The sequence below is a fragment of the Benincasa hispida genome, chromosome 8 (genome assembly GCF_027475165.1).
Source record: "Benincasa hispida cultivar pf3 chromosome 8, pf3_genome.v1.1, whole genome shotgun sequence".
Classification (NCBI taxonomy): domain Eukaryota; kingdom Viridiplantae; phylum Streptophyta; class Magnoliopsida; order Cucurbitales; family Cucurbitaceae; genus Benincasa; species Benincasa hispida.
In genome coordinates, this window is record NC_143485.1 from 47,781,106 (window position 1) to 47,797,171 (window position 16,066).

Consider the following 16,066-nt stretch of genomic DNA (forward strand, 5'->3'; position numbering starts at 1 on the left):
AAACCAAATTCAAAGATTAAACTTAGGTTTCTTATCTCATTAGAACCGTGAGATATTTATAACATGATTAAAGCCTAAGTTTGCATGCATGTCTTTCTTATTGATTTTAGTTCTAATTTCTGTAATTATAACTCTTATAAAAAATGAAACAACTAAAACCAACCACATTGCTAAGCTAAACTAGGTATTTATAACTTTTATAAATTAACCTAAGTGTCATGCTTCATGCAATGTTCATTCATTACTATGTACAACTCTTATATAACTTGTAATGAACTAAGCATACATGCTTTCATACATCCTTATACTATAACACTTATAATATAAAGATGATGCATGGATATGCTTAATGCATGCATATATTATATGATGCATGAGCATGCTTTAATGTAATTTAATCATGCAAACTACTATATTATAACATTTATAATATAAAAACGATGCATGAATAAAATGCATAACCTATGGTGGGTTTTAAAACTATATGATATACATTATGACATATATTTAAACATACATCACATGTACATTCATTAAAAATTGATGGATCGAGACAATTAGCCTAAAAAATTGGAAATAAAAGCTATCTATTACAAAAAGCATCGAGTCAACTGGTTCAAACAGGCGAATCGGGTCTTGAATCACTCGGGGGAAGCCTCGTCACTTGATCGTGTAGCAGCTCCTTGTGACCGTCGAGTAATGCTGATCGAGTATAAACGATCGTGTAGTATGGATCGACTGCCTTAGGACTATGTGATAAACATGAAGGCCAAGCGATCGTGCAATGCACATCAAGTAACGCATGCTACGTGATCGTTCAGACAGCGGCTATGCGATGGAGGATGATTGTCTAAACGATCGTGGAGCAAGTGTCGATTATCACATATCGAGTGATCGAGTAGCTAGTGATTATACGATAAGCATGTCAGCCTACCACAACCGTCTAGTGCGCACGCCATGCATCAAGTATCATATACTCAGTGATCGTTTACCCCGAGCGTTTACACGATCGAGTAGCCAACACAACACGATCTAGTAAACTCTTTACTCAATCGTGTAGCATTAGCTATGCGATTGTTTTGTAAATATTACAAGATCGAGTAGAAATTTTCTACACGATCGCATAGCCAAATCTAACAATCATTTAGCTTGGGCTACACGATGCAAGCAACCTTTAGACTTCTTCCTCGAAGAGAACAACATCTCCATGCATCTGAAGCTCCATCACGAACGGTTCAAACAAAACAAAAACTGTAATACAGATTCAATAGCAAGTTAATTATGCCAAAAAACGAAGGGGCCCTTACAAATCAACTTATGAAAATGTAAAAGAAAGCTTAAACAGAGGCAATCATCCCGAAACATCAATAGCATCCACAACCATATTTAACCCTTAAATGCATTGCAGGATACTTAAAACCCACCAAGACCATAAATGAAATTCAATACATCAATGGAATTGAGAATATCAGAACAACCTGGCTCTGATACCAATTGAAGGAACTCTAAATCTAGAGAACAAGTGAGCGGAAGTAAATCGTTCCAAAAATCATTGTGAAAGAACACATACATTTACAATCAAACAGATAGATTATGCATTAAGGATAAAATTACACCATGCTTCTAAATAAAAAATAAAGGATCGAGTGCAATACCTTTGAAGAACCCTTTTCTTCACGTATTCCCTCAATCAAACTCGAATGCATTGAACAACACGAACGCAACGAGCAAACTCAGCAAACAGCACGAACTGGAAGATCCTCAATCACCATCGATTATAACTGGATCCTCGTTCCTTGAACAGAATTGGACACCACAACTCGATTACCTTGATATTCTTGGTGTGAGAATCCAGAAGGTATGGGCTCTATATGGATTTGGATAGAGGGATGGAGGAAGAAGTAAATGAGTAAATGATCGAGGAAAGGATAGAACGATCGTGTAGAATATGTCAGTCTATCGCATAGACTCGTTCCGCGATCGTGTCGTAAAATGGCACTATCGTGTAGTGAACTCGATACATTGAATAATTAGATAATGAGATAACATTTTCCTTCTTTATCCCACGGTTAGCCACAATACTTTCTAAAACCACCCACTAAGGTGGTTATTTGGAGAAAACGAAAATCAATTATCTCATAATTAATTATTATAAATAAATATAATAACTAATTTATCATATTATATTTATAACCTATAGTTTTAATATTATATCATTTGCTGTATATAAACCATAGTTCTTTTTCTCCTTTATGAAATTTAATATAAATCATATTTATATTAATTTCTCCAATCAAATAATGTATCAAATATATCAAATCAATTATATCATATATAATTAAACTAACTTTATTATATCATATATAATCAAATCCCCTCTTATTAATTTGAACACTTCAAACTAACCCAAAAATTGATTCTCAACATGAATCCATTGAGCTACCAAGGGGACCTTATGGACCTATAGCTTAAAGATCCAACGATACGTGAATAACTGACTAAACTCTTTAATCATGATATCTACCATCCGTAAACTGTCGGGCACTCCACTAAAGACCGACAACTGCACTCTTCGCACTATAAATATATTTCTCTATCCATCGAATATAACCAATCAAGAGTACGATGACTCATCACAAATCGCTCGTAAGTACAGCTGGACCAAATTACTGTTTTGCCCCTGTTGTTATATCTAACTCCTTAAGTACCACTGATTACTCTAATGACAATATATCATAGTTCCACTATAACTAAACCCTTCTCGGGCTAAGAGAATAAGTGGCGCCATATTGTTCAAGCCTCAGAATCAGCCCTTAAGGGAGTAATTTATCTATTTACCTTTGCTTAGAGGAAGGAGTAAATTCCGTCTTGTGTAGTTGAGTTCCCAACTCTCTAATTAGACGAATGCCCAAAGTGGTAGGTTTGAGTCGACGATCTGGCCATTTGCACCTATGCAAATCAAAGGACTACCTTCATGGGCAGAAGTTCATAACTCACTCAGGATTAAGGTCATGCTACCTATGGTCATACCAGTGAAATGAAAGTCTCTGTCATGAACGACATTATATAATGAGACTAAACATTTCGTCGTCCGACCTCATACAAACTCCTTTGTAAAGAGCATCTTCGCTCGTATGTCTAATACACGAATGATAAGGATCAAACCATTTGTAGCACTTTACAACATTTATAACACCTACAAAGTGGGCCACACTCGTAGTGTCACCAGGATAAGGTTTCCCTCCTTTATTCATATACTACAGACTATTTTGGTTGTCACTTAAAGCACGATCCACTTGTATATCTCCACATACATGCTTAAGTTACAACTATAACTATGGATCTTAGTTTATTGGTTTGTGGTTAATGCAACTAAAATATCTCATATTTCATAGACTGAAGTGAATAAAATATCTCATATTATACATCACAAAGCATTTGTTCATACATGTGTTTATAAACTACAGAACCCTACAAGATTTAGGGCATCAACCCCAATAGAAAGAGCTTTGGGTACTAAGCTCTAATTTCCTCCTCTCTTTCCATGTTTCCTCCTCCCTATTGTGCAAAACTTTCACTTCCCTTGCAATAATCTTTACAAGCTTCTCCTCATAACTTAGGTTCTCATTTAACTACAAGGGCTCAAAGTCCACCACATGAAATGGATCCATTACGTACTTCCTCAACAATGAGACATGGAAAACATTGTGTACTACAAAGAGGGACGGTGATAGTGCCAAACGATAAGACACATGGCCAATTCACTCCAAAACCTCGAATGACCCCACAAAACGCGGACTGAGCTTCCTCTTCCTTTCTAACCTCGGGACACCTTTCATAGGTGCTACCTTCAGAAATACTTTATCCTCCGCCTCGAACTCAAGATCTCTATGCCTAACATTGGCGTAACTTTTCTATCTGCTCTGCGTTATTAACATTCGGACCCAAATCTTATGCATGACTTTATTTGTCATCTGCACCAACTTAGTTCCTATCAACTTTCGCTCATCTACCTCACCCCAGGAAATAGGAGACCTGCAACCCTTACCATATAGGGCTTCAAATGGCGACATGCCAATAGTTTGTTATTATATGCAAACTCCATCAATTGCAGGTGACTATCCCAACTCCCTAAAAACTCCAATGCACAGACACGCAGCATATCTTCAAAGATCTTATTCAAGCACTCCATTTGCCCATCAGTCTGAGGGTGGAAGGCGGAAGGCTGTACTAAAATTCAACCGAGGGCCCAACGCTGCTTGGAGGCTCTTCCAAAAGCTAGAAATAAAACGAGGGTTTCTGTCAGACACAATTGACACTAGCACCCTATGCAATCTCACCACCTCTTTCATATACAGTTGCACTTACTTATTCACCAGATAAGAGAGTTTCCCTAGAATGAAATACGCCACCTTAGTGAACCTGTCTACCAACACCCATATTATTGTATAACTTTCGTTGTTCTTGGTAAGCCCACAATGAAATCCATGGAAACACTCTCCTACTTCCATTCTGGTACACTCAAAGGTTGTAACAAACCTACTGGCTTTTGTCTCGAGGTCTTCACCTGCTGACAGGCCAAACATTTACTGCCATAATCAACTATCTCTCTTTTCATATCGAACCACCAATAGTACTGTTTCAAGTCTTAATAGATCTTACTGCTGCCAGAATGATGGAGAATGGGGAGCTATGAGCTTCTACCAACAATCCACTCTTGATATCCTATCCTAACTCCACCTGACGGAACTTCTGCACCAGGTAAGAATCTCCCTGTTGTGCATCTATAATTCTCTGCCTCAAAGTCGGTTGTACTGTCAACTGTGCTAGTTGTGAGGTGACTTCCCCCACCGCTACTATAATCTCATCTCATTAAAAATCCTTACATAGTTGAGCCTGTGTGGTGACTAAGGCTGCTGAGTGAGCCATCTTCCTAAGGTTGCTGAGTGAGCCGTCTTCCTACTGAGAGCATCGACCACCATATTTGCCTTGCCTGGGTGGTACAAAATCTCACAATCATAATCCTTTACTAATTCGAGCCACTAGTGCTGCCTCATATTCAACTCCTTTTGGGTGAATAAATATTTCAAACTCTTATGATCGATAAAAATTCGTATCTTTTCGCTGTACAAATAGTGTCTTTAAATCTTCAAGACAAAAACCATCACCGCTAGCTCTAAGTAATGCGTAGGATAGTTTCGCTCATGGTTCTTCAACTGGTGGAAGGTATAGGCAACCACCTTACTGTCCTATATAAGCATGCGACCTAACCCTTCTTAGAAGCATCAATGCAAACCACAAAACTTTTGAAACCATCTGGTACTTTAAGAATTGATGCAGAGACCAGCTTCTGCTTGAGGTTCTGAAAACTGTCCTCACAAGCTTTTCTCCAATCAAATGATGCTCCCTTTCTGGTCAACTGAGTCAAAGGGGTGGCTATGCGAGAGAAATTCTCTCCAAACCAATGGTAATAACTTGCCAACCTAGAAAATTATGCACCTCTCTGACTGTCACGAGGTGAGGTCAAGTCATAACCGCCTCAATCTTAGCTGGGTTCATAGATATGTCATCTTTCTATACCACATGCCCAAGGAAGGACACTTTATATAGCCAGAATTCACACTTGGAGAATTTGACATACAACTTATTCTCCCTCAATGTTCCCAAGACCTTCCTAAAATGTTCCTCATACTCTGCCTCTATCTTGAAATAGACCAAAATATTGTTAACAAAAACTATCAAGAAAGTGTCAAAAAAATCCTTGAACACTCTATTCATCATGTCCATAAACACTGTTAGAACGTTGGTCAAACCAAACGACATTACAATGAACTCGTAATGTTCATATCTAGAATGGAATGCAGTCTTAGATATGTTGGTTTCCTTTATCTTTAGTTGGTGGTAACCTGACCTGAGCTCAATTTTGGAGAATATTGCAGCTCCTTGAAGTTGATCAAGCAAATCATCAATTTTGAGGAGTGGATACTTGTTTTTTATGGTTACCGTATTCTACTCCCTATAGTCTATGCATAGGTGTAATGAACCATCATTTTTCTTCATGAACAATACTGGTGCATCCCAGGGTGACACACTCAGATGTATGAAACTCTTGTGAAGCAGCCTTTTGCAACTGGGTCTTAAGCTCTTTCAGTTCTGCTGGAGCCATTCTATAAGGGGCTTTAGAGATTGGGGTAGTGTCTAGTCCCAATTCCATAGTGAAATGTATCTCTATTTACGATGGCAACCTTGAGAGAACCTCCAAAAAACATTTGAATACTCCCTCACAACTGGCTCGGACAACAAGGTGACTTCAGGATCTCTGGTATCAACTACACTAGCCAAAAGTGCCTAAGCACCCTGGCTTACCATCTTCTAGCTATTACAACTGAGATTACCCTAGGCTAAGCCTCCGTCTTAGCTTCTCTAGACTTGAAGCTAGTTTCTGCAGGCGGGCTAAAGACAACCTCTTTACAAAAATAATCTATGATGCCATGGTTGGCAACTAACCAATCCATGCCTAAAATAACATCAAAATTTGTCATATCCATGACTAACAAAAGTCACATCTAATATATGTTTTGCTATCACAAGCTGACATGCTATTTCCCTTTTTATCATATGAATAACATCTCTAGATGGAGTGGAAATGGACAATACATAACACAACGACTCTAATTCTATACTAGCATGCTTCACAAACACAGACGATATAAATGAATGCGTCGAACCAGAGTCAAACAATATAAGGGTATAATGTCCCAAAATAGGGAGTGTACTTGTCACTACTGAGTCCGAATTTTCCGCTTTATGCCGAGTCGTAGCATAAACTTGATCCTGTGGTTACTATCGATTTGAACTCCCCTACTGTGAATTCAAAGGCCGACATTACCACTTTCAGAACCACTACTAGGGCATTGGTCAACAATATCTCCCGCCTGCTTACACCTGAAACAAGTCCCTGTATCGATCAAACAACACCCCCAATGTCACTTCCTAAATGATTTGCTCACAAGCCTATCCCTCTAGACTCCTTCTGAACTAGAAGCTTGCTACTTGATATGTCCCAGCGGTTTGTCTGTATTCTGGATTTTCTGTGGAGGCTCTGAGACTCTCTGGTCGGCTTTTCTCTTTTAGCCTGAGCTGGGTTCTACTGCCACGGACTTCAGAAACTTTAGCCTCAATAGACAACCTGAAGGAACTCGTTTTAAAGAGATCTATGAGTGGAAGCGGATCGTCCAAACTCCATTTAGATTGCAAACACGAATTTACTGTAAACATACAAATTATGCATTCTAAGTAAAATCACAACATGCTTTTTAAACAAGAAATATAGTTCAAGAGATTATACCTTTGAAGAACACTTCTTCACGAAAAACCCTAGAACTGTCACGAACTCAACAAGCATCAAATTTGAAGACCCTCTTCAAGAAAATCATGAACCAAAAACATAGACATGACCACTTGAAACCTTTAGTATACTCGGAGCAAGAGTTCAAGAGTTGTAGGCTCTGACTATTTTAGTAAGGAGGGATTTTGAGTTTGGAGGAGGAAGAAGATTGAGGAAGATGCTATCGTATAGATAGCTTTTCAATCATGTAATGTAAAATTGTCTATCGTATAGACTCTGTAAATCGTGTAGACTTGTATGGGAAAATTAGAAAATCATTTCTTTCATCCCATTTGCCACAAAAAAATCACTTAACCACCCACTAAGGTGGTTGGAGAGAATAAAGGGATTATTATTGAAAATAATAAATAATATAAATAAATATGATAACCAACTTATCATATTATATTTATAACCTATAGTTTTAATATTGCATCATATACAATATAAACTATAGTTCTTTTTCTCTATTTTATGGCATTTAATATAAATCATATTTATATTAAATTTAACAACTATGAATCTCATTCATAGAAAATATATTTGAATCACATTCAAATATTTGTTCCTCTAATTAAACTATAATGTATCAAATACATTATGTCAATTATATCATATATAATTTAATTAATTTAATTATATCATATATATATCTATTCACTTTTATTAATTTGAACAATTCAAATTAATCCAAAAACTAATTATCAACAAATCTTTTTGAGCTACAAAGGATATCTTATGGACTTGTAGCTTGAAGCTCCAACGATACGTGAATAATTAATTAAACTTTTTAATTACATTATCCACCATCCGTTAACTGTCGGACACTCCACTAAAGACCGACAGCTGCACTCTTCTCACTACATATATATTTCTGTGTCTATTGGATATAACCAATCAACAGTACGATGACCCTTCACAAAGTAATCGTAAGTACAATTAGGCCAAATTACCATTTTGCCCTTGTAGTTATATCTAACTTCTTAAGTACCACTGATTTCTCTAATGAAAAATAGATCATAGTCCTATTATGACTAAACCCCTCTTGGGCAAGGAGAGGTGTAGCGCCACATTGTTCAAGACCCGGAATCAGCCCTTAAGGGAGTAATTTATCTACTTATCTCTGCTTTGGGAAAGGAGTGAATTCTATCTTGTGTAGCTGTGTTCCCAGCTTCCCAATCAAACGAATCCCCAAAATGGTAGGCTTGTTGAGTCGACAATCTAGCCACTCTCACCCATACAAATAAAAGGACTGCCCTCATAGGCTCGTTCACAACTCACTCAGGATTCAAGTCATGTTGCCTATGGTCATCCCAGTGAAATGAAAGTCTCTATTATGAACGACGTTTACAACTCCTTTGTGTAGAATATCTCCGCTTGCATGTCTAATTCATGGATGATCAGGATTAGATCATTTGTAGTACTTAACAACATTTGTAACATCTACAAAGCAGGTCATACAAATAGTGTCACCAGGATAAGGTACCCAGCCTTTTCCAAAAACTACAGACCATTTAGGGTATCACTTAAACATGATCCACCTGTATGTCTGCACATACATGTTTAAGCTACAATGATAACCTTGGATGTTAATTTATTGGTTTGTGGTTAATGCAACTAAAATATCACATATTTCATAGACAAAGTGAGTAAAATATCAAATATTATTAATCACATACAAGTTTGTTCATACAAGGTTTACAAACTATATGACCCTAGGAGATTTAGGGCATCAACCCCAACACAACCTACTCATGTTGCCGCACAAAATGTTGTTGAATAAGTGGTAGGCTCAAATGCCTCGCACCCCATCCAAAAGTCCCTGAACAAATCTTTCAGTTCTCTTTGCTCAATGGACACCAAGTCGAGGGCGAAACAAGACAGCCTGTCAAACTCCTCCTCATACTCTTCACCGTCATGGTCCCCTGTTTTAGGTTCATAAACTCGACCTGCTTATTGTATCCCACATGGGTAGAGAAGTACTTTTTGTAGAATCGTTCTTTGAATTGGTCCCACGTTGTCTTCCCTTCATTGGCATCTATCATTCTCTCTGTTGAGTGCCACTAATGCTTGGCATTATCAATGAGTACAAATACAACACATTGCAATAGGATTTTAAATCTCCACCAAACTCCAATTAAACCCAATTGAAATTCAGTCAATTCAGAATCAAAATTATATTCTATTCTCAATAATCGAATTAATTCCATATTTTTGACCAAGATTAATTTAAATAGATTTATTCTTTCAAAATAAACAAATTTCCAATCTCCAAAATTCAAAATTCAAACCTAATAAATCAAGATAAATACATACAGTTTTTTGGCATTTGGTTTGTTACAAATTATCTCGGAAAAAGTTTTAAATTCAATAATATAATTAAAAAAAAACTTCCAATTACATTTAAAAACAATTGTTAATATTCTTGGAAGAAAATAAGACAAATAACTAACTAAATATAAAATGATAAGACTTTGTTTGATAACGTTCTTTTTATAAATAATTTTTCAGCTGGTTTTCACCTTTATTTAAAAGATATTTAAATTTTTAATCAAATTTTAAGAACAATTTTTTTTTAAGATACTTTTTTTTTGTTAGCTTTTCAAAAGTTGATTGATTTTTGTAAATATTAGTTTAAAGTGGATAAAAAAACTTATAAATGAAATTAGTATTTAAAAATTTAATTTTAATAAACTAAATCAAATGTCAAAATGTGCTTATACTATTATTAACTACATTATACGAATATCTAACTATTTTATCTTTTAATACATTATTTTATTTGTTTATGTATGTACCTATTTTATTTTGTGATAATAAATTAAATTAATTAATACATTTAATTTAAATTTAAAAACCAATAAAACTACATTAAATATTTGATAATATTGTATTGACTTAATTATATTTAAATGTAATGAATTAATATTTATTGCTATGTATACTTACTTACTTCTTCTTCTTCTTTTTTTTTTTTTTTAACAAATGCTATCTATACTTAATTAATTGGTTATATAATTAATTATTAATTAAAAGACTATGAAAAAACTATATTCATTCTTCTACATTAATTTTGATCATTTTATAATAAAAATAATAATTATATAAAGATTTATAAGATTAATCTTATAAAACAAGCACAAACATTATTTATTCTAATAAAACTTAATAACATTCTCACACAAAATTATACATAGTCATTTGATATTGTTGGAAATGGCAAGACCCTCAGACGACGAAATAGTACAGCAACAAATGGTCAGGACACGACGATCGAGCAAAGAACAAAACCTGCAAAACAGAAATTCATTATAGGTTTAGTCACAGGATTCACTCTCTTTAAGACGTTTCGCAGCTCTGCCTAAGTATGCAAGTAGGTAAGGAATACAGTCACGCCGCTCCCAGGATAAAACAACCCAAAAAAAGAAAATTCGATCGAAAATGCACTTACCAACTGGAACACACACCCTTTCTGATTGAATGCTCGGAAAACGATAAGTGGAAGAGAAAGTAGGAGAGAAGAGCTTTTGATTAAAGAATGGAAGGAAATGAAAAATGATCTATGCTCTGAACTGTTGAAGGCCACACCTTTTATAGGCTTTCAAAGTGGAACTGCCGCATGAGAAAGAGACGGACAACCTCAAAACGTGCGAGGGTAGGCCAGAAACAGTGGCTGGAAGACTCGGCCAGAAGACGGGTGCGCGTGGAGGACCAATTTTTTCTTATTTTAATTATTAAAAGAGATAATAAAATAAAATAAAATTTTTATTAAAGAAGAATAATCACACACATGCGCTCGACCGAACGAATGGCAGCGTGCGTATGGGATGTCCACTGAACCCACATTAGTCTATCTTCTCACTCCCTTCAAAACATTGGTACTCCATGGGGCCTAAACCTAAAGCCCAAGGTTGAAGTACAAAATGGAGGATTCCAAATCAAAATTTTTCAATGTGGGATTCTCCAACCAAAGGTTGGTTTCCTCTTATTTTTGAAAACTAAATTTTCACCCAACAATCCCCCACTAGAAAATTTAAACGAAAGAAAAGAGAAAAAAAGTTTTTCATTGAGCAGTTTCAGTTTATACAATACTGTGCATAAGCAAAGGTGTCTTACGAAATGATTCAAAATATACTAGAGTAACACTTAGTTTTGAACTCTATCTCTAATAGCATCTCATACAGAGTGTCATTAGGGTGTAGTTTGAAAGCTCGTGCTTTAAGGCCTAGCACGTGTATCCCGATTTAGTGAAAGCTCTAGAGAGTTTGCTTAAAAACTCCATAGGAAGCGACCCTCACTTCCACATTCACATAGGTGAGTTTATCAAGAGTACTCCTGTAGCTAGGTACCCCATTTGTCATTAAGTATAGATCTCATCAAGAACTCAGTTCAACCTTTCTTACACTTCAAGATATCATGCTTAGACTCTAAGTCATAGGAATGGAACTCTATGTTTTGTTTAGCATGATTCACTATATATAACTTGTAATCAATTATTACCTGTTGAATCTGTTTATTAGGATTTCCAGTCTACAGGTTGGGTTTTCCTCACTGTGAATCATCTTTCTATAGGCATGAGTCCCATCCTTTCCGAGGTTTTGAAAACTTTCTCTCTAGCCAGTTCTTTCTGTTAGGGTTTGTGCCCTAAAGTCTCGTGTCCTGTAGTTTGTAAACAACTTTGTAAGAACACTTGTGATGTATAATATATATGATATTTACTTCACTTCTTGACTTTGCACATTTAGATTTTTTTATTTTATCACAAACCAATAAACTTAATATCCCTGTTTGTCATTATATTACTTAAGCATGTATGTAGTGACATATAAGTGGATCATGTCTTAGGTGACAACCAAAATAGTTTGTAGTATATGGATGTAGGACAGAAACCTTATCTTGGTAATACTACAGATGGGGCCCACTTTGTGGAATTGTTACAAATATTGTGACTTCTCACAGATGGTCTGATCCTGATCATTCGTGTAGTGGACATGCGAGGGGGGCATCCTATACAAAGAGTTTGTATAAGAACTGACCTCGAAGTGTGAATGTCTTGTCATATAACTCCATTCATGACTTAGACTTCACTTAACTAGAATGACCATAGATAACATGACCTCAATCCTAAGTGAATTGAGAACTCCTACCATTGAGGGCGGTCCTTTGATTTGCATGGGTGCGAGTGGCCAGAGCGCCGACTTAAACCTACCATTTTGGGGATTTGTCTAATTTGGGAGCTGAGAACTTGGCTTCACAAGATGGAGTTCACTCATTCCCCAAAGCAGGGGTAAGTAGATAGATTGCTCTCTAAAAGGCTGATCCCGAGGCTTGAATGATGTGGCGTTATGCACCTTGTAATGACCCGAGAGGTGTTCACACATAGTAGGACTATGTTGTATTGTTCATTAGAGGGATTAGTGGTACTTAAGGAGAAAGATGTAATTACAGGGGCAAAACCATAAATTGGCCTGCTGTAATTACAAACATCTGTGAAGGGTCATCGTACTGATGATTGGTTATATCCAATGGATATAGAAATATATCTATGGCAAGAAGAATTCAACTGTCAGTCTTTAGTGGAATGTTTGACAGTTAACGGATGGTGGATATCGTGACTAAAGAGGTTAGTAAGCTATTAATGTACTGTTGGAGCTTCGAGCCTGGTCTATAAGGTCTCCTTGGTAGCTTGGATACAAGTTGAGAGTCAAGTTTTGGGTCAATTTGAAATATTCAAATTGACAAGAGGGAGTTCGATTATAAATGATATAATTAATTTTGTGTATGAGATACATTAATTTGGAGAAAATTGGATATAAATATGATTTATATCTAGTGAAGGAAAAATACTGTAATTAATATATGATATTAATTTATATGTTATGAATATGATGAGATCACATTCATTGGACGGTTAAAAGGGAAATGGTACGACGTCTCTTCTATTTTAATAAAGAAGGAGTGGAAATCGGAACTGAGATTTCTATGAGCAGCGGAACAAGACTATTCCAAATCACAATCATAAATGAACATATATTTACAGTCAACTTGAAAACAAACAGTTATACAAATCATATAGAAATTACAGCATGAACAACAAATGAACAATGAGATACGCATATAGGCAGAAGCGTCTCCACGCTCGGTTGCGCGACCGCTCGAACAACAGTGACCACATACGCTCAAATTACACGATCGTAACACAGCACGAACACTTCGCACTCGTCCTCAACTATCTCCTCGGTCACGAACTCCTCCGCAATAGTGAACGACGACCACAGCACCACGAACGGCCTCCAGAAAACCTCGACGGTGTCGAGTTTAGTCTGACACTACCAACAAGGCGACCTTGGTATTCTTGGTATGAGAATCCAGAGAGTGGGCTCTGTTCAGACTTGGTATGAGGCAGACGAAGGAGGAAACACCGATCGCGTACACGACTGGGCACGTGGGAGATGGCGGAGACTTATCGTATAGGTCGATGCCCAACATTTAGATAAAGCTAAGTGATCGTCTAGCAAAAGCTTTGCGAACGTTTAGCTCAGCATTTAGCTCGGTCTGTCGCCTACAGAATCTACACAATTGTTTACTTTGGGCAAGCGATCGTCTAGCAAAACTATGCGATCGTTTAGTAAATACTGCACGATCATTTAGCTCGCCACTGTACCATCGTATAGCTCGCCACTGCACGATCGTTTAGCTCATCCAGCCGTTGTTTAGTAAATCTGTATTTACTTGACGACTCCGTGGGTTTCTTTTGCGTGAGAGAGAAAATTCAAAGAAAACTTTTTAGCGTTTTTAAAACTTCTTTTTGAAATAGGAAAACCATTTTTCTTTTAAACTCACGGTTACCATGATTCATAACCACCCACTACTTTGTTTATTTAAAAGAAAAAGAATCAATTATCCAATAATTAATATTATTATAAACATAAATGATAACCAACTAATTCTACTATATTTGTAACCTATAGTTTTAATATTTCATCTCATGAAACATATAAACCATAATTCTTTTTCTATTCCATGGTATTTAATGTAAATCTCATTTACATCAATCCTCCACTAGATGTATCTCATATATCATACCAATTATATCATATATAATCAAAATACCTCTTGTCAATTTGAACATTTTAAATTAACACCAAGAACTGATCCTCAACTAAATCCATTGAGCTACCAAGGGGACCTCATGGACCTGTAGCTCAAAGCTCCAACGACACGTGAATAACTGACTAAACTCTTTAGTCACGGGATCCACCATCCGTTAACTGCCAGGCACTCCACTAAAGACTAACAGCTGAACTCTCCTTACCACAAATATATTATGTGTCCATCTTAACCAATCAGTAGTGTGACAACCTTTACAGATCGCTCGTAAGTACAGCTGGGCCAATAACCGTTATGCCCTTGTAGCATCTATCTCCTTAAGTACCATTGATCCCTCTAATGAACATAAGTCATAGTCCTACTATGTCTGAGTCTTTTCTTCCAAAGAGAAGTAGTGGCCACTATGTTCAAGCCCCAGAGTCAGACTTTAAGGGAGCAATCTCTCTACTTATCCCTGCTTCAGGAAAGAAGTGAATTCCATCTTGTGAATTGAGTTCCTAGCTCCCAGATCAGACAAGTCCCTAAAAAGGTAGACATGTTGAGTTGGCAATCTAACCACTCTCACCCATACAAGTCAAAGGACCGCCCTCAAAGGCAGGAATTCCTAAAACACTTAGGATTGAGGTCGTGTCACCTATGGTCATTTAGGTGAGATGCAAGTCTCTAGTATCAACGGTGTTATATACAGAGTCTAGTCATCTCGTGGTCTAGGTCTTACAAACTATTTGTATAAGAAACCCCCGCTCCACGTCTCCACATGAATGGTCAGGATCTACCATCTATAGTAGTTTACAACACTTGCAAACTTCTTCAAAGCTGGCCGTATCCATAGTGTCACCAGGAACAGGTATCTCACCTTAATCTTTAACTACAGACCTATTTAGGTTATCTCTTCAGGCATGATCCACTTGTATATCACATATACATGCTTAAGTTCACATAAGATAAGCAAGGAGCTTCGTTTATTGGATATGAGTAAATGACAGAATTAATACCACTTATTTTATTTATTGAACAATGTGTATCTTTACAAAACAACGAGACTCCGGGAGAATTAGAACATCAATCCCAACAGAAAGATTACTTTGAGATGTATAAATAGCTCATGGTGTGTTAAGCAGGAGATACGCGGATATTGTGTTAAAGAGTTTATCATCGCTTAGAAAATCAGTGCCTATACGATAGTGCCTGCACGATCTCTTACCTATACGATATTGCTAAGCGATCGCTTACTGATTACATCTTCGCGCGCTATTTACTAAATGATCATTTACCTTTTCCTAAGCAATCATTTAGCTCCCAATATCTACTAGACGATCGTATAGACAAGTGCTTAGTTTTTCCTACAAGATCGTTTAGACGAACGCTTACCCTTTTTCCTGCACGATCGTTTAAACGACCGCTTACTTTTTCCTACACGATCGTATACTTCACCTAAACGATCAAGCATCTTGTCTATGTGATAGACATGCTCATCTCCCACTTGCTTGATCATTTTGTACGGTCTCTCTTCCTCCTCCTCTCTACCAAATCCGAATAAAGCACGCACTTTGGATTCTCACTTCAAGA